Here is an 18,650-nt window from a genome sequence, read left to right as displayed (position 1 = left end):
AGAGATTTAACCCAATCAGTAAATTAATCTGCTGATGGGATTAACTGGCAGGTAAGGTGTGGCTGGAGGAGGTGGGTCATTGGGGGTGTGCCATTGGGTTATTTATTTTATAGCTGGTGAGGGGAGTCTCTCTCTCTCTCTCTCTCTCTCTCTCTCTCTCTCTCTCTGCTCTCTGATTATCATGTGAGCTGCTTCCCTCCACCACACTCTTCCACCTGATGTTCTGCCTCTTCTCGAGCCCCAAGGAATCAAGCCTGCTGCTTGTGGACTGAGACCTCTGAAACTGTGAGCCCCCAAATAAACATTTACTCCCCTAAAATTTTCTTGTCAGGTCCTTTTAGTCATAGCAGCGAAAAAGCTGAATAAAACAGTTTGTAAGGATGGGGACTTCATAGCTTGCTCAGTTTTTTAATCATAAATGGCAAAGTAGATTGGACTTCAGAGGCCCAAAGAGTCTGTTAGACTGGACTGAATCCAAACAAAAAGAAAAGAATTTCAAATGTTTTCATTAGATGATCTTCTTTGGATATACAGACATCAAAGAAAAGAGAGAAACAAAAAAAAATTTTTTTTTCATTCTCCAAATAATATTGTTATGTTGTGTGTGTACAAATGTGTAACAAAGAATCCCTCCACCATTGTGTAACTATGATTACCAATAAATAAAATAATGTGGGAAAAATTTGCATTCTTCTCTAAAGGAATCATTTTCGAATTTCTTTTTAAATAGTAGAGATCTTATAAAAATATTGATTCCTCTACCAAAAGCTGCATGTCAGAAATCCTATATCTTGGGCCAACCCCACACTAGGTTCCTAAGGCACCTTGAAGACCACACCAATACCAGCCAGAAGAATTCCACTTCAAAAGGAAGAAAGAGAATTGAGATGGAAAACAGGCCATCTGGATTCTACTCTGCCCTGCCATTAGCAAGCTGGGTGATCTCAGGCAAGGTGTTTCACCCTCCAGATTATCTCTTCTGTGTCCAAAGAAACAGGGCCACATGGTCATTGGTGGCTTTCAGTTTTAAGAGTCTATGGTTATAAAGGTGGAATAAACCTTTCTAAGTAAATGTCTCCAAACTCCTTTCTTTTCATCTTTTGCAAGTGAATCTTACAGATCAGAGGTAACACAACTTCTTTTGGGGTTTATGCCACAGAAATCTGCCCATCACAGAATCAGCAGACTTGGGGGCTGATCTCATGGTTTTCTTGGAAATTCTGCTAACTTCTCTTCATCCTTCTTCAAGAGAAATTGCTTGAGGGAACCAATTTTCTCTCCTCCCCAAGATACAATCCAGTGTTAACAGCCCACTGGGGAATATTCTAGAAACTATATATCAGTGCTCTTATAAGAGATGCTTTGAAGCCTCATCAGTTTCTCTCTTTAGAAATAACACACACAGCCCTTACCTGTTGGAAAGATCAGCTGCTGATATCTTAGGACTGCATTCTTCAACAGGGATTTCTCCGTGCCATAGGAAATTGCCTAGGTTTATGCCCTGTGTCAAAATTAAAGATGACATCAAATTCTTTATTACTCCTCCCATAGAGGTGGAGTTGAATCTTCCACCCCACACCTTGAATTCTATGATTGCTTTGATTAATAGAATTCAGCAGAAGTCATGCTGTTTCAATTTCTGAGCACAAAACATGAGAGACTAGCAAAGTCTACTCTGTTTCATTTGGAAGATTTTCTGGGAACCCTAAGCTACTATAAAGAAGCCCAGGTATTCAGAGACCACCACGCTGGAGAAGCCACATGCAGACAATTCAATTGAGAGTCTCAGAAGAGCCTGGGGCAGCCATGTGAGAGAAGCCGTCTTGGACCCTCCAGACCAGCCTCATTCTCCATGTCAATGACCCTGACAATGGTGTTTAAATCTGAAGTATCAACCAGTGGAACCCTGTGTGAATTCCTGACCCATAGATTTGTAAGGTATAATAGAATGCCTTTGAGTTTTGGAGAATTTTGTTGCATAGCAAATCAGAACTGGAATATGCCTCTTTCCCTGGGGTAGTTCATGGCCAATGAGTGGCTATGGCTTGTATAAAGGCTGAGCCTGTTTCTCAATGTTGGATGCTCTAAAAGTGCCGTCTCAGCTCCAGAGCTTTCTGAAGGATGGGCTAAGGACTTGTTTGCAACTGCCTTGCGGGACAGCTCCTTGAGTCTAACCCTCCCTTTCTTGCTTCTTTCAGGTGTATCTCCCAGCAAAGCTTGGCAAACAATACTCCATCTCAAAGTCTTCCCAGGGAGCCCAATCTAAGAAAGCTTCACGTTTTGTTTTCTTTGAGTGAATTTTCTGTTTCTTTTTCTCTTCTTTGCTTCCCTTTGGGCTTAAGTTGTGTTGCAAGATTCTAACCACTATAATATTTAGTGTCTTGTGGGTGCTATCTAGTGGTCAATATTTGTGATGAGTTCTTGTTTAATAGAAGAATTAAGGGAGTTTATAAGAAAAAGTAAATTAGTCAGTTTTTAATGGTTGTATGGGGGCCGGACTGAGGGGATTCTAAGCCCCAATGATCTGAGCCATGCCCATGAGCCTTTCATCTTTCCAGAACCTATAGAAAATTAGTTGGGAGCTGTAGGAACTCCATGCCTCACTGACTGAAATAAATGCAGAAAGAAATGTGGGGTTTTCAGAGTGAAGAGATCCAATCTGGTGTTACCAGATTTTCATTAGAGTAGAATTAATCTGGAGTTTGGCAGAGTAATTAGTAAATTCGCAGACAAACCTTTGGGCTGTGCTCTCTGCATACTGACCTTGAGTGTGTACTACCTAGGCCATATCAAATTCAAGTAAGTGATGTAATTCTTGTTTTCTGAAGTTTTCTCTAAATACACAAAGCAAAAGAATTGTGATAAAGTTGAACATTACCTGGGGAAAGATAATATAAACACAGAAACTTGGAAACAGAAGAAGCCGGAGGTGGTGTCACATGCCCATAATCCCAGCAGCTCGTTAGACTGAGGCAGGAGGATCACGAGCTCAAAGCCAGTCTCAGCAACTTAGGGAGGTGCTAAGCAACTCAGTGAGACCCTGACTCAAAAATGCAAAAAAAAAAAAAAAAAAAAAAAAAAAAAAAAAGGGCTGGGAATGTGGCTTAGTGGTTAAGTGCCCCCAAGTTCAATGCTTGGTACCAAAAAAAAAAAAAAAAAAAAAAAGGACACAATCTGTATTGTGTGTTTTCACTGAATCATTGAGTGGATGAAGTTGACCTACTCCTCTATTTTATTTTGTATTAATTTTTATTGACTTTTAATTGATAATACTTTTTTGCTTCATTTTATTCACAGTCTCAATGTCCTGAGACGATTTCCTGCATCTCTTTTCTCTCTCTTTCCTCTTTAACCTCCTGTTCTTCATTGCCTAGGAAGCACATGGACAAGAGGAGCACCATATAAATTCCTGGCAGGAGAGACCACCCAGTGAATCGCCCCAGATCAGCTCTGCTGCATTTAGGAAACAGTTTTTTTTTTAACCCCTTGCAATTTTACACATCCTCATAATCCCAGCAAACTTAGACTAGAAAAAGTTCCAGAAATAAAAATAAAATTTTAAAGTTGGTGCTCTTTTGCTTGAATATTTTCTTCCAAAATTTCTAGAATGCCTATTTGGTCCTTGCTCAATGGAAAAACATAGGTACAACATAAACTTTTTGCTTTCAATTGAGGGAGGATGATGAAAAAATAAATCAGTGAAGAATGACCAGAACTCAGCCTTTGGGAGCCTCCCCAGTGTCCAGAATGACATGGAGTCACTCTCATGGGAAGCAGAGCAATGCTCAGCACCACTGTGGAAGTGCAGTAGTCCTCAGAGCTAATTCTGAGAACCAAGGACTTCATGGCATATCTAGGATGTCACTTGTCACATTCTAACTGCTACCACACGCCACCTTTTATGAAATTTTATTTATATGGATCTGGTCTTCTTTGGTTTCAGCCTTGCTCTTTGTTCTGAGGAATTACTAGAATTAATTTCAGTCACACCCACAGTTTTCTGGATAATGGGGGAAGAGGATATCTTGCAGATGTCCCCACATCTGCAAGGCCTATAGATCCCTCTTTCAGGGAACTCTGTTATCCAGGATATCGAGTTTCCATAGCAGGCACCCAGTTCTGTGACTCCCAAAGCCCTTATGGCAGCATAATGCTCCTGGGGTATGTGAGAAATGCAAAGTTATTTCTCCTGAAAGTCTTTGCAAAGACACGGGAGCTCAGCGAAGCCCTCCTCTGGGCGTGCCTCAATTTACCTAAAGCTTTGCAAAGCTAAGATGATTTTAATACTCTTGAATTTTCATGAATGCATATGTTATGTGAAATACAGCAATTTGGGGAAGATGGGACCAATCAATCAAATACCAAATTTCAAAGGGATCTGGAATCCCAGGAATCAGCTTTCCTTCCTTCTTAACCCCCCTTTCCTAGAAAATGGAGGAAGAGGCTAGAACAGGTCTTAGAGGAGGGGAATCCAAATGCCTAAGAGGGAACCATGCATGGTTTTTCAGGAATGTGGAGTCAGCAGCCTTGCTCAAATTAGTCTGTGACACAGGAGACACTTTGCAATCAGATGCAGCCACCTTAAGACACTTTGCAATCAGATGCAGCCACCTTAAGACACACCAGCTCACACCTGTTCCCTGGAGTTACCTCTGAAGTTTCCTAGAGAACAAAGAGCTCTTTCTCCCCTCTATATGCTCCATATGGCCTTGCTCCCCAACCTGGTGGCCAGGACCTGCAGCATAGGCCTCACCTGGGAGACTGTTAGAAACCACAAGGCCATTCCCAGACAGCTGAATCAGAATCTGCTTGTGAACAAGTGCCCCTGGTGAGCCTCATGCATATTGCAGATTGAAAAGCAATGGTATCTAGGAAGTTCCTCCTTAGAAGTCACTCCTACCTAATGAGAAGCCTCTGTCCCTCCCTCAAGTGCCTGTATCACAGAGCACCTCCCAGCCCCCAGCCCTCCACATCCTTCCCACCCAGCCATCTGTGTTCTTCTGCACTACGTTTTGCATAACTTTTCACAGCCTGAATCATTCTGTCTCCATCATTACTGTCCCACTGTGTCTCCTGAGCCTGGCCTGCAGGGACCCCTGATATCTGGGCCCACCCATCCTAGCTTGACACAGCCGCATGACCCTGCACATTCCAGGTTGACACTGGCCTGGGTGCCCCTGCTCTGATAATCCCAGCCCAGCCTGCCCTTCCTACTCCTCCTGCCCATGCTTCCGAGTGCAGTGGAGGACCACTTATTTTAGGAAGCTGTCCCTGGCTTGTCTCCACCTAATCAGCAGAGCACACACACGCCAAGCTGGTTAGGTACGTACGCTTCTCAGGGTTCACATACTGATGGTGGGGACCCAGCTCTCTTACTGCGTTCCATATTGTTTTGCAAGGATCCGCCTCTGACATGAGGGAAAAATAATAGAGTCTAGAGTCAGCCTGGTACCGTGGTGCCTAAGGACTGTGGAGCCAGCTGCCTGGGCTCATGTCTCAGTCCTGCTACTAGCTGTGTGTGACCTTGGATAAGTTTCTTAACTTTTCTGTGCCTCAGTTTCTCACTGTGAGAATGCAATGGGTTGGTATATATATGAGACATACTTTTGCTATCATTTTTGATTATTTCAAGTTCACCCCCTCTGTGTTAGTCAGCTTTACATCACTGTGACCAAAATACTTGACAAGCACAATTTACAGGCTGGAAAGCATATTTGGGGCTCACAGTTTCAGAGATCCCACAGAGGGCTAAGTCTCTTGCTCTGGGCCCAAAGTGAGGCAGAACAACAAGGTCAAAGGGCAGAGTGAAGGAAAGCAGCTCATCTCATGGAGGCTGAAAAGCAGAGAGAAAGGGGGACAAGGGTCTGTGGGCATATGCACCCCTCCAGGGCAGCCCCCAGTGACCCACCTCCTTCATCCGCGCCCACCTGCCTGCAGTTACCACCAGTCAGTTCATTCACACTAATTTTTTTTAATTAGGTCACAGCTCTCACAATCCTATCATTTCATCTCTGAATACTCCTGCATTGACTCAGGAGCTCTGGGGGAGGCACCTCATATCCAAACCAGAGTTTCCTCCACAGCGAGCAGAGTGCTTGCATAAAGTTAATGCTCAGTAAGTAAAATTTTGAATAATTAAATATATTGTCATGCTAGCTGCAGTTTGTCTCATTAGATCAACCAAATCTAGTACTTCTGTGAAGCCCCTTGGGTTTGTATTCACCCCTGGAATAAAAAAAAGGAATGGGCCAAGAGGGGTCCCTTGCAGAAGACCTCACAGCTACTTCAAAGTGGGCTCAGGGTCACAGCTGGGCCCTTTTGGATTCATCACTTGGGCAGGCACGGTGGACTTTTTAGGGTGGGCATTTAGTCATGAAACTTTTCTCCTAAGCATCTTAATGACAAATGCTGGTGACCATGTGTACTCACCTGAGGATCAGGTTTACGCCAGTTTCTCACCCAGAAGAGTCCTGGGCCTATTTCTGTTCCAAGTTTATACTGTCTGGCAGAGAAAGTCATCGGGCTGCACTTGCCAACTTGACAATTATTTATGAACATGCTGGAGTTCAAAAAAAAAAAAATCACAGACTGATTAAAACTGCTTTTTTTCCTAAATATCCACAGTAAACTTTTTCAATGTTGCAAAGAAAATTCTTCTCTCAAGAATAGTGACCAAAATAACCCGGACCTGATTAGTTTACTCACCTTAAATTTGTTTTTGTTCTGAGGATGAAAATAAACCCTCACACAATATGACAATGGCAGTAAATACTTTGTTTTGTCTTTACTGAAAGAGAAAAAAAAATGACTTTAATTTGAATACTAAACCATCCAGAATATCTAGCTGAAAACATGTCCTCATTATTTGCATTCTTACATTTGGCTTGTTATGCTTTTGGCATATCTGCTGATATCGCTTGCAATATTTTTTCATTTCATATATTAATATTTAATATTCTTTAAACATTGTTCAACCTTAATGGTTGTCTAATTTCTGTTTTTCATCCACAGAGAAGCTATTAATTTATGAGCATATAGGGCAATGAGTAATAATTTGCTTGAATGCCCTGAACAGATATGCTTCCATAGACCACGCATAGGATAGACTTGGAAAGGGGTGATACCATCTATTGGCCAAGCTCCAATGAACACTGCTTTACAAGAAGCAGAAAAAAAGTTTTTTAATCCATAAAGAAGTCTACTAAGTGAAAAGTCAACAGAGATGACAGGGACCGGGCTGTCTCTGCTTCTCTTTTATGTGAGCTTTGCAGTTCCCTGCTGGAAAAGATGGATGGAGTCTCAAAGGCAGCAGCTCAAGTGTTTTGAGGGAGGCCAGCAGAGCTGGTCCTCACCTGTGGCCAGGGCTCCTCCTCTCCCATGACCTGGCGACAGAGAGCTGTGCCCACACAGTGCCAGCTGAGCAAACCCAAAACAAGTTCAGGTGGGTCAAGAAAATTAATCCACGAGTCAGTCAAACCAGGGATTTCACACGTCTGCTCCAGTGCCTGGCCCATCCGTAATAAATAGTTCCTGACATGTAGATTTGACAAACGGCATAGAGCAGCACAATGCTGCCTGTGTTCCAAGTTCAAGGTGGAGGTACAATCGAAGGTGAGACACTTCTTTCCACTTTCTGTTGGAAGACACATGGAGTTAACTGCCCTAGAGCAATCTCAACGTTTCCCTCCCATAGGAAGTTGTAGACTTTAGTCATGTCTGTCCCCCCAACCCCCTGGGCCAGAAAGTCAAGGATGAAGTCAGTCACCCTTTCCACCAGTTCTGCCCCTAATTTCTTCCTCTTCCACTCCTCAGGCCAGTCTCCTGCAGTTGCATTGCCTAAGACCCACAATTTACAGTCACCCCAGGACAGACGCCACTCTGACACCCTGGGGTAGATAATTAAAGTAGTTACCCTCACAATTTAGAAAAGACAAAATAATTTTTCCTCAATTACCAGCATGCTACAGTCAGTCTTTTCAAGGAGCTATGTGATTGCTATAATTCTCTTTTTAACGTTTTTTTCCTCATCCTAAACAACGTTATAGGTAATAGTAGAGTTTAATAAGACCCAGAATTAGTGCCCGCACTAATAAAATCTCCTCTCATAATCTAGGACTTTGACATTCAGAAAACATCTAACAGAAGACCAATCTTCTGACTGTTCAGGATGTTAAACTACCTATTCAGACACCGTGAAACCTAAGAACCTAAGTTTTAAATCAGGCTCCTAAAACTCCATCCCTGCTCTTTCTTTCTCTTGTGCTGAGTTTGCACCATGACTACAGGTATTTGGGGTATGTTTCTCCTTAAGTAAATACTGTAATAAAATTATTAGCACTTGAATTATGAACATGAGAAATGTAAGGAGTCTTTGGCTGCCTTGTTTTGAATGGAGGGGATGATTTCTGTTGGTTTGTTATTTTGGATTAAAATATTTATGCACTGAGAAAACATATGGGTATAAGTTTATCCATGGGTAAATCATAAGTTGTTGAGTATACAGTCAGCTGTGATATTACTTTTTCAATCATCACCAATTCATTGTTCAAAGAATTTTGCCACTTGACATTAGGTAACCTAAGTAGCTGCATTTAAGGCTTAAGATTTAGGGTTCTTTTATTGAAAACATAATTGTTACCATATCATGTTGATTTAGCATAGTTCATATGAACTGATCATATTTTTCTCTCTAATTTGTTCAAAAAGAAAAATTTAAAGCTGAATTATACCAAATTTGGATCTAATTTTTGATAATTTTTCAACAACCAGTCCTTCAACCATCATAGAAAGGAAACAACATGTTTTAGAAAATATCTATGAAGGTCCAGGGTACTTTGGATTGTACAGACCAAAATTGAGTTGTCCTAAGTAGCAAATAAAGCAGGAGAGTAAATGTTCCCCTCTGCCCACTCACATTTATCAATTCCTTCTCAAGTTCTCTATTGGGAAGGAATCATGCCAAGTTCTCTGTTAGATCATGATGCTACATACTGGTTTGGATACTCAAGAACAACTTTCCCTGTATTTCTACTTTCAGCTGTTGGCTGATCTAGGCTGGCCAAGCTCATCAACTGCAGGCATGTCCTTGTCATGAAGATGACAGAGGACAAGAGTAAGCAAGCCTCAGTATTTCCTTGCATGCAACTTGACATAGAGAAGAGCAAGAAATTCGTCACCTCCACTAGAAGTAAGTCAAAGATAAGTATAGACACCTGAAATTACTTAAAAGAAAAAGACCCACATTGTATCCACCTGCAGAAAGGTGTACCAGGCAATTGCTGCGTGACCAGTAAGGGCAACTAACCTGCAGTCCCTGCCCTTTATGGATGTAACTACCTGGACTCCTATGTTCTGGATAAAGTAAATCTAAACCAATTAATGCCTAGACCAACTTGACTAAAGTAATCTAGACAAATTGCCTGTGAAGAGGAGAAAATACAGTTATCTCTCAACCCTCTGAAGTTTGTAGTTCAGATGAGAATCCTATAACAAAAGTTAGACTAACAAGAGAAAATCAAGCAAGTTTATGAACATGTGCAGTGCACCTCTGAGGGAGAAATCTTGGTAAAACCTTAGTGAGGCCAGGGCTTAGGTGTCTGGCTTATACAGTATGTATAACAGAGAACAATACCATTTAGAGGAGTGGCAAGACAAAGGCAAGCAGACCTGTACTCCCAGTGGCAGGAAGCTGTGGGAAAGCAGATACATGGGAAGACACTAATGAAGTACCGTTTTCTTGTACATTCCCTGGTTCTCTTGTGTCTGAGCTCATAATAGTTGTCTACAGTCACAGTGAATTCACATCCTGTTTTTAGGTGGAAAGGGGTAGGGAAGGGCCTTTAGTCTTTGTAAGTTTTTGTCCCAATGTTCCACAAGCATAGAGAGGGCAGAGAGTTCCTCTGTATCTTAATTGTCTTCAGCTCAACGAACCTTCATATTTGGAGGAGAAATATTTTGGTCTCCCTCATCTGAGAATGTGAATACTAATGGTGTTGGGGACACAAAAGCATCAGGGCCCGTTTGGCTCTTGATGAAGGAATTACTGTCTTGCTTTCTTTTTTATTGAGAGGACAAAAAACACGTAACATGAATCAATGCTCTTACCAAAATTGCAAGTTCAATACTAACTCTAAGTTGTACAACAGCTTTAAACCTTTCCATGTTTCATGACTAAAATTCTGTACCCAAGAAGCAGCATTCCCCCGTGACCCTTCCTCCAGACCCTGGCAATCACCTTCCTATTTTCTGTCTGTAAGTTTGACTATTTAAGATACCCCGTGTCCATGGAATCATGCAGTACTTGTTTTTCTGGATCTCGCTTATTTCACTTAGCACACTGTCCTCAAGTTTCACCCATGTGGTAGCACGTATCAGTACTTCCTTCTTTTATGGATGAACAATATTCCATTGTGTATATGCACTACATTTTCTTTTTACAACCATTCTCTGATGGACATTAGGTATTTCCACTTCTTGGCTACAATGAACAAGTGGGTGTAAATATCTTTTCAAACTTCTGATCTTAATTATTGTGCATAAACATCCAGAAGTAGGATTGTTGACTGATATGGTAGTTCTATTTTTAATTTGTTTGAGGACTCTCCATACTGTCTTCTGTAATGACTGTATAAATTTGCATTCCCACCAATAGCATAAAAGTGTTCCAATTTGTCCATGTTCTTGCACACACTTCCTAATTTCTGTTGATTTTTGTTTGTTTATTTTGGTTTTGTTTGTAAAGGTCATTCTAATAGGTATGAGGTGATAGCTCACTGGGATTTTGATTTACATTTCTCTCATGATTAGTTATGTTGAACACTTTTTCATAGACCATGTTTTCTTACCCACATAATGGGTAAGTACCACATTGATTTGCTGGGCACAGTGGCACAAACCTGTAATCCCAGTGGATTGGGAGGCTGAAGCAGGAGGATTACGAGTTCAAAGCCAGCCTCAGCAAAAGTAAGGTGCTAAGCAATTCAGTGAGACCCTGTCTCTAAATAAAATACAAAATAGGGCTAGGATGTGGTTCAGTGGTCGAGTGCCCCTGAGTTCAATCCCCGATACTAAAAACAAAGATTCTCTTGGTATGTCTTCTCAATCGACCCAAATTCAAAAAAAGTAATTTTACTTTATAATACTGGCTAACTAAGCCTAACGACAACACAACAAATCTGCATGTACTGCTTAACAGAAAACTTCAAAAATTCCTATTCATCGTCCTAGAACAAAGAGCCTGCCTTTATCTAGGAATTTCCTATCCAGTATCTACAAAATTAATCTTCAGTATTTAATCTCTCATTACTCTTCAAAGACACAGAAATTGCTATCATGAGCATTTTCTCATTATTGCAAACAGAAAGGAAAAGACCCAGAAGAAATCCACATGAAGGAGTGGTCATTCCATACATTGATTCGTGTAAATGGGTTGTGCTCATGTCACTTTGACGTGTGAACATATTACACACTCAACCCGTATTCATGACAGACTACATAATTTGTGGGGCCCAGAGCAATATGAAAATACTGGGCCTTTGATTCAAAAATTACTAAAATTTCAAGACAGCAATACAGAGCATTAAACCACATGCCCAGTCTTCTGAATAGAGAGCCCTGTGTGAATGCACAGCTCAGAGGCACATGAAGGCAGCCTAGCGCCTACTTATTCCACATGGTAAGAAGAAAACCTCCATTTATATTTTGGGTACCTGTCAAATACCCAAGAACTGATCGGAGTGGTAGGTAAGGCCCTTAGAATCTAATAGGGACAGGAAGTCCACACGCTGAAACCGAATTGTTTCTAGAAAATGACAAGTGATTGCTTAGTTCCAAAACCCAGACAGTCCCTTCCGGGCTGGAGTTTTGCAGTCAGCCAGAGCTGGGCTACCAAGTAGAGCTACCTGCCTTCTTGATAAGTAATTTTTTGGCAAACATTGCCCAGAGAGAAAAGTAACTGAGAAATAGATAAGCATAGAGTGTGCCCAGTCAGGGGAGGCTTCAGGAAGACCCAGAGCAAGCCTGCCTTTCCCACCTCTGTATCACCCTTAAGTAATGCAGTGGCTGAGAATGAGAAGGGAATTTCAGTGAACAATGTGAAACCATCTTTTCTAAGTGCTTGCAATTAACAATGATCCTAAGGATTTCACAATAAGAGGGATGTTTTGAGAAACCCAGGTTTTCAGCACTTACCACTGAAGCGATCAGAGAAAGTTTCCCTGAACTTGTGGTGATTTATAAGGTGAGCCTTTTCATCTATTATTGTAACCACAAGATTTATTTCTTCTAAAAATGCTTTTATTTATTTAAAAAATATATAAGCAACCATCAGTCAGATCCTGAGTGACTTGTTCTTGATTCTGGCAAATTACATTAATGACATAGTTAATAGTTTTAATATAAAAACTATGACTGTCAGATGGGCGAGACATATAATCAATGGGAACAAATCATTTTCTGTTATGTTTAATGATTCTCTCAAGAAAGTGAATCTGAAAAAACAGAAGAGTCAATGAAGATATAGCATATATTGTCTCTTTTATCAGTAGAATCGAAAACAAAGGTTTTCTTTATTGTGTGAATTGCAACCATTGGAAATCACCTTTTGTATGCAGAGGGGGAGGACCCTAATTTTCATGTCATAAAACCCCAACACAACCTAAAATTATTGCTTACCATAGCTTTTTGTGACTGTCCAAATATTCTGAAAATCAAGAATAACTTTTTTCAAGAAAATTCTGATTCTATTCAACCCCATTATACACAATAGTGAACTCAGAGTTGAAGACCCCACATGGTCCTGCCCTAACTTTCTCCTCTCTGAGTTCTTGGAAGATCAGAGATGCCCAGCCAGATGGTAGCTGGTGGTGTGGGAGAAGATGTGTCCTCTGTGACTCAGAGCCGCGGGGGCATCTCAGAGCTGCCTCTGAGATGGCACAGATTGGTCTGCACCGCTATGGAGGGGGTCTCTGAACTTTAAGCTACCCGAGAAGAACATGAAATGAAACTACTAGTTAGCTGTCATTGACCTTTTGGACAAAGCCTGGGCATAAATGCCTTCATAATACTGCAAGGTTGCCACCAGCTCAGGGGCAATTGGAAAAATGATATGGAAAATCAGACACCAGCAGCGGCAGCCTGAATTATGAGGCTAACCACCCATGTCAGCTCATTCAAGACAAGGTCTTCCTTCTTAGCTTCCTCTTCTCTTTAAAGCTAATTTCATCTTATAAGATGCCTTATCTACAGCTTTTGTATGAGGCTCACAACTTTTGTCTTAACTTGGTCCCTTTGCAGGGTCATTTGATTTTACCTGTTATCATGAAATAAGGTTTTTTTTTCTCTTTGCAGGCTTCTCCTTGTCTTTGCCCAACCACCGCCTGTCCTTCCTTTCCTAATACTCCACAGTGACTCCGTGGCCAACTGTCTACTTCTCTTTGACTCCTTTGCCCTTTTTCTCATGTAGGTCCCCAAAGGAGCATGGGCTCAAGGTCAGGACCCCAGCTTTGCATTTTCAGGAATGTGGTTTGTATCCGGTTTACCCAGGGTTTACTACATGGACCAAAGTCATGAGAGTCAGAAGCCAAAATAAATTTTCTTTTCTTTTTTAACAGCTTTATGAATTTCTAATAAGCAGGCAGGCCTCTGGAATCATTGTACAGATAAGTTTTAACATTTTAGGGCAAATATTTCTCAAAAATTCTTTTCGTAATTAAATAGACTTAACATATTTTCTTTCATTATTAGAGATTTAAGATATCCTCTTGGAAATCTGCCTACCCATTTTTCTTTCTTCACTTAGAATATTTTATTATATTGTGTAATACACATTGATTGCAAGAATTGAGAACTGCTGCAGATGGCCTAGGGACGTCATGATTCATTCTCTCTGTTGTAAAGGTACACAGTTAAGTATTCCTTATCTAAAGTGCTTAGGACCAGAAATGTTTCAGATTTCAGACTTCTTTTGGATTTTGAAATATTTTCATAGACATAATGGGATATCTTGGAGATGGGACACAGGTCTAAACATGAAGTTCATTTATGTTTCATACACACCTTATACACATAGCCTGGAGATGATTTTAAGCAATATTCTTAATAATTTTATGCATGGAAGAAAGTTTGCATGCATTAAACTATCAGTGTCACATTAGCACTCAAAAGCTTATGATTTGGGAGCATTTCTGATTTTGGATTTTCAGATTAGTGATGCTCAACCTGTAGTAACAGTAATAGATAAAATATAGAAGGAGGAAATGCAAACACAATCTGGCTTCAAATTCAAAATAGGTATTTTAGTGTATCAAAAATGGGACAGAATATAAAACTGTGAGCTATGCTGAAAACACAGGTTTGTTGCTGGGCACACTGGTGCATGCCTGAAGTCTCAATTACCTGGGAGGCTGAGGCAGGAGGATCACCAAGTTAGAGGCCAGTGTGGGCAATTTATAGACCCTGGCTCAAAAAATAAAAAGGGCTGAGCATGTAACTCAGTGATTATGAGCCCCTGTATTCAATCCACAGTACCACAAAAAATGCTGCTACTACTACTACTAATAATAATAATAATAATACAGGATTCTTGAGCCCCAAGTCCAGAAGTAGGGAGCAGTGAATCTGACTCCTGGAGAGTAAGGGGACTCTCCAGGGCTATTATGCGGGGGTAGGGGTGGGGGTTGTCACCAGGCTCATTGCTTGAGTCAAGAACTGAGTCAAGAATTGAGTCAAGAACTGAGTCAAGAATTGAGTCAAGAATTGACCCCCTAAAAGGAGGCTGAGGGCCTGGGCGTATAGCTCAGTTGGAAGAGTGCTTGCCTAGCATGGACAAGGCCCTGGGTTCAATCCCAAAACCATCAAAAAAAAAAAAAAAAAAAAAAAAAGCAGGCTGAATCCAGCTGTTGCAGAATCGCTGTTTCTGTCCCTGGCATCACGGAAAGCTGTAGGCTGACGGGCACTTTCGTGGCAATCCTGAGTCTGGCAGAGCAGGTTTTCTCTCTGTTTTGCTGGAGAGAAGCTGTGAGAGCCCTGACTGGCAGACACGCGCAAATGGTAATTGTGATGAATTGCTGGAGGCTGAACTTTCAGAATAAGTTTTCAATGAGAAATGTAACCACTAGGTAACTATTTCAACAGCTGCTCCTATTTTCTTAAGAAAGAAAGCAAAGAATGCTTAGTGGTTGGATAGTTACAAGCACATAGAGTTGAAGGATCTTTCTGAACAGGGTATCCATGCAACGATAGCCAGCATCAGCCAAAAGATGTTTATTGCACATCTATGAATTGTCGGGGACTGCTCCAGGGCCTTGGGTTTCATGAGAAAGAAAGAAAGAAAAAGAAAAAAAGATGACAAAAAGAAATTCCTTGTGGAGTTTATATTTCATGGGGAGAGACAGACAATAAAAACAGTACCTCTGATAAAATACATAAATTACACAGTATGCAGTATGGGTTGAGTTGTGTCCCCCAGGAACGATGTGTTAGAGTCCCATGCTCTGGTACTTTGGAACATGAGCTTATTTGGAAATAGTCTTGGTAGATGTAATCGGTTAAGTTAGGCTGAGGTCAGACTGGAGTGTGTCCATTATGATGGGCAGAGCGGTGCAGTAGCCCCCCACCCCCAGGATGACAGAAGCCAATTGAAGAGATGGTAGCTGCAAGCCAAGGAATGTCAGGGATCAGTGGCCACCACCAGAAGCTGGGAGGAGGCCAGGAAGGATTCCACCCAGTGTGTCAGAGGAAGCTGGCTCTGCTGACACCTTGTCTTCAGACTAGGGGCCTCCAAAACTGCAAAAGAATAAATTGCTGTTGTTTTCAGCCACCTGGCTTTGGGGACTGGTCCTGCCAGTCGTGGGGAACAGTTGTTAGAGTGGTATGTGCCCGTGTGGGGAGGGAAGAGCCAGGGCTGCAGGTGGGGGCAGGCGCATGCCAGGAGCAATGGTCAGTGAGGGAGGGGGAACTGGGGTAGACTGGAGGGAGGTGTGGGAACTGGTCTTGTGTCTGGGGAGGTGTTCAGGCCCAAGAAATGTGCTAGGGAACAAGCGAGGAGCTTGAGGCTGGGCAGAGAAGGGAGAGCGTGAGGAACCAAGGTCAGACACACTGTGCAAGGCCCGTCCTTCCAGCGACCAGGCAGACCCAGGCTTGGCTCTGAATGCAGTGGAAGGCCTCCGAGGCTTCTGAGCAGAGCAGTGGCACTGTCTTCCACGGAAAGGATCCCACTGGCTGCTCTGCTGAGAATAGGCCTTTGACAGGAGTTTGAAGCACTGTGCAGTGACCCAATCTCGAGAGGACAGCCGCTCCCTGAACATGCTGGCAGAGGACCGGTGAGCAGTTGCTGGATTCAGGACGATGTTGGGAAACAGGCAACAGGATTCAGAGGTGGATGGGGCGCAGCCATTCTCTCCTCCCAATGCAGTAATGCCAGGTCCATCTCAGAGAATGTCACAGACACCCAGAAAAGTCTTCCTGCTTGGTTTTCCCTTGTCTTCGCGTCATCATCAGAGCATCTCCCTCTTTCATGAGAAAAATTGTCTTGAATAAGTTGCAAGAATTAGGTTCAGTGTGTCATTTTTTAAAAATAAAAGTACTATATGTATGTGATTTTTGAAACATTCATCAGTACCCAAGGACAGAAAGTGAAAAGCGGCCCTTTTTCTCACCTCAGTTTCACATTTCATCTATAATCACTGTCAATCTGTTCTTAACTTACAACACATGTACAGCATATCCTCCTTTTTTATACAGTCATGATCATATTACAATATTGTTTTGCCTTGCTATTTTTTTCTCTTAAGCATATATATAACTTAGACATTAATTCAAGATTTATAGAACTATCTAGTTATTTGTAATGGTTGTATGACACTATAAGGTATGCATGATTCAACTAGTGTCCACGATTTAATTAGTCTGCCCCTTATTGATTGACATTTTTAAAGGTTAAAATAGACTTTCTAAGTAATAGTAGTAAAAAATAAAAGTGAACTTGCACGTAGCACTTGCTGTATATTCAACACTGTTCTAAAGAACTCATTCATTTCTCACAACATCTCACTACACAGAGACTATTATTATCCCAAATATTCAGATGAGAACACTGATTCATAGTGGAGTGAAGTAATCCCCCAAAAGTCACAGCTGACAAGTGACAGATCAGGTCTACCCTCTGTAACTTCCCTATTCCTTTAAATCTTGTGGGATAAAATCCTAGTAGCAAAACTGTGGAATCAAAGGCTATGTCTATTTTAGACTTTGATAATTTCAAGTTGCCCTCCACAGAAGTGCTGCCAGGTTACAGTGAATCACGAAGGAGGGCTTCTCTGCACGTGCCCCTTAACAACCTTGCATACCTTGCATCTCTGCTAGGCTGACAGGTGCAGAATGGTGTCTCTTCTGTGTTTGGATCTCCCTCTCTTTAATTGTGAGTGAGGCTGAACATTTCTTTTGTGCCTAGGAACTGCCTGTTCATGTCCTTTACTGGTTTTCTTTTGGGGTGTTTACCTTTTTGATTTGTTTTAGTGAATTCACCTGAGCTCTTTATGTATTAGTGAGATCAGCACTTTCTTATACATGTTTTTTTTTTAATTTGTCTTTTGCTTTCCAGACCTTTTTTACCATGTGAACATTGAATACATTGGTCATGTTTTTATTTTATAGTTTCTGTTCTTCCCAATTAGTAAGAACTTTAAAGACCTTCTTTTCCCTACATGAGGTTGTGTTGAACTAAAATGGCCATCCTAATCTCCTTTTCCAAAAGAATTCTATTCCAAATTAGTTGCATGTTTATTTCAAAGGACATGCATATCATTATGAATATCTTAAGTCTAAATATAATGGGTTTGGTGGATTTAGAGTTGGTTTTTCCTTGTCTGCCCATCATATTTTATTCTACTAATGTTAATTAGGAGCAATGCAACTTAGAAGGAGAAGAAGGTCTCCAGTGGAAGACCACTAGTCTCCGCATTTAGTTCCATCTGTTCAATATTTAGATTAGGATAAAGCAGACACTCTTACCAGTTTTAGAAAATGGCACAAAATTGGAAGGATATTTAATATACTAGGTGTCAGATCGATATCCGAATTGATTTTGACAATTTGGAACAATCAGCAAAGCTAATAAGATGTAATTTAATAGAGGTAAATGTAAACTTCTGCAATGAGGTTAAAAATAAATGCCTGAATGATGAGGGACACCTGAGCCATTGGTAATTCAAATAAAATAGTTTCGGGAGTTTAATTTAATGAAAATTGTAATTCTGGTCAATAGACAGAATTACCAGAAGAACTAATGAGATCTTGAATTACATTAATAGAAATATTTCATCCAGTATAAAAACAGGAATAGTCCCAGATGTATGCCTGGCTGGCATGCCCACAAGTGACAGTCCACAGTACTGGCTTAGTCCTGAGTGTCATATTTCATGAGATATATTGACAAAATGGAGTTTCCCCAAGACTGAAAAACAGATCATTGTGATATTTAAACTAGAAAAAGAAAATTATTATGGGAGTGATCATCTTTAGGTATTTAAGTGACCATGAGTGGAAGCATGATTATATTCTATGGAGTGACAGAAGATAGAACTGGGACAAATGAACTGAAGTCATAGAAAGGGAAATTTCTGCTCAAAAGAATCGCTAACATTTGGAGCTGT

The sequence above is a fragment of the Spermophilus citellus genome (assembly GCF_964194105.1).
Source record: "Spermophilus citellus genome assembly, chromosome: 1".
NCBI classification, from domain to species: domain Eukaryota; kingdom Metazoa; phylum Chordata; class Mammalia; order Rodentia; family Sciuridae; genus Spermophilus; species Spermophilus citellus.
This window is presented reverse-complemented; position numbering follows the sequence as displayed.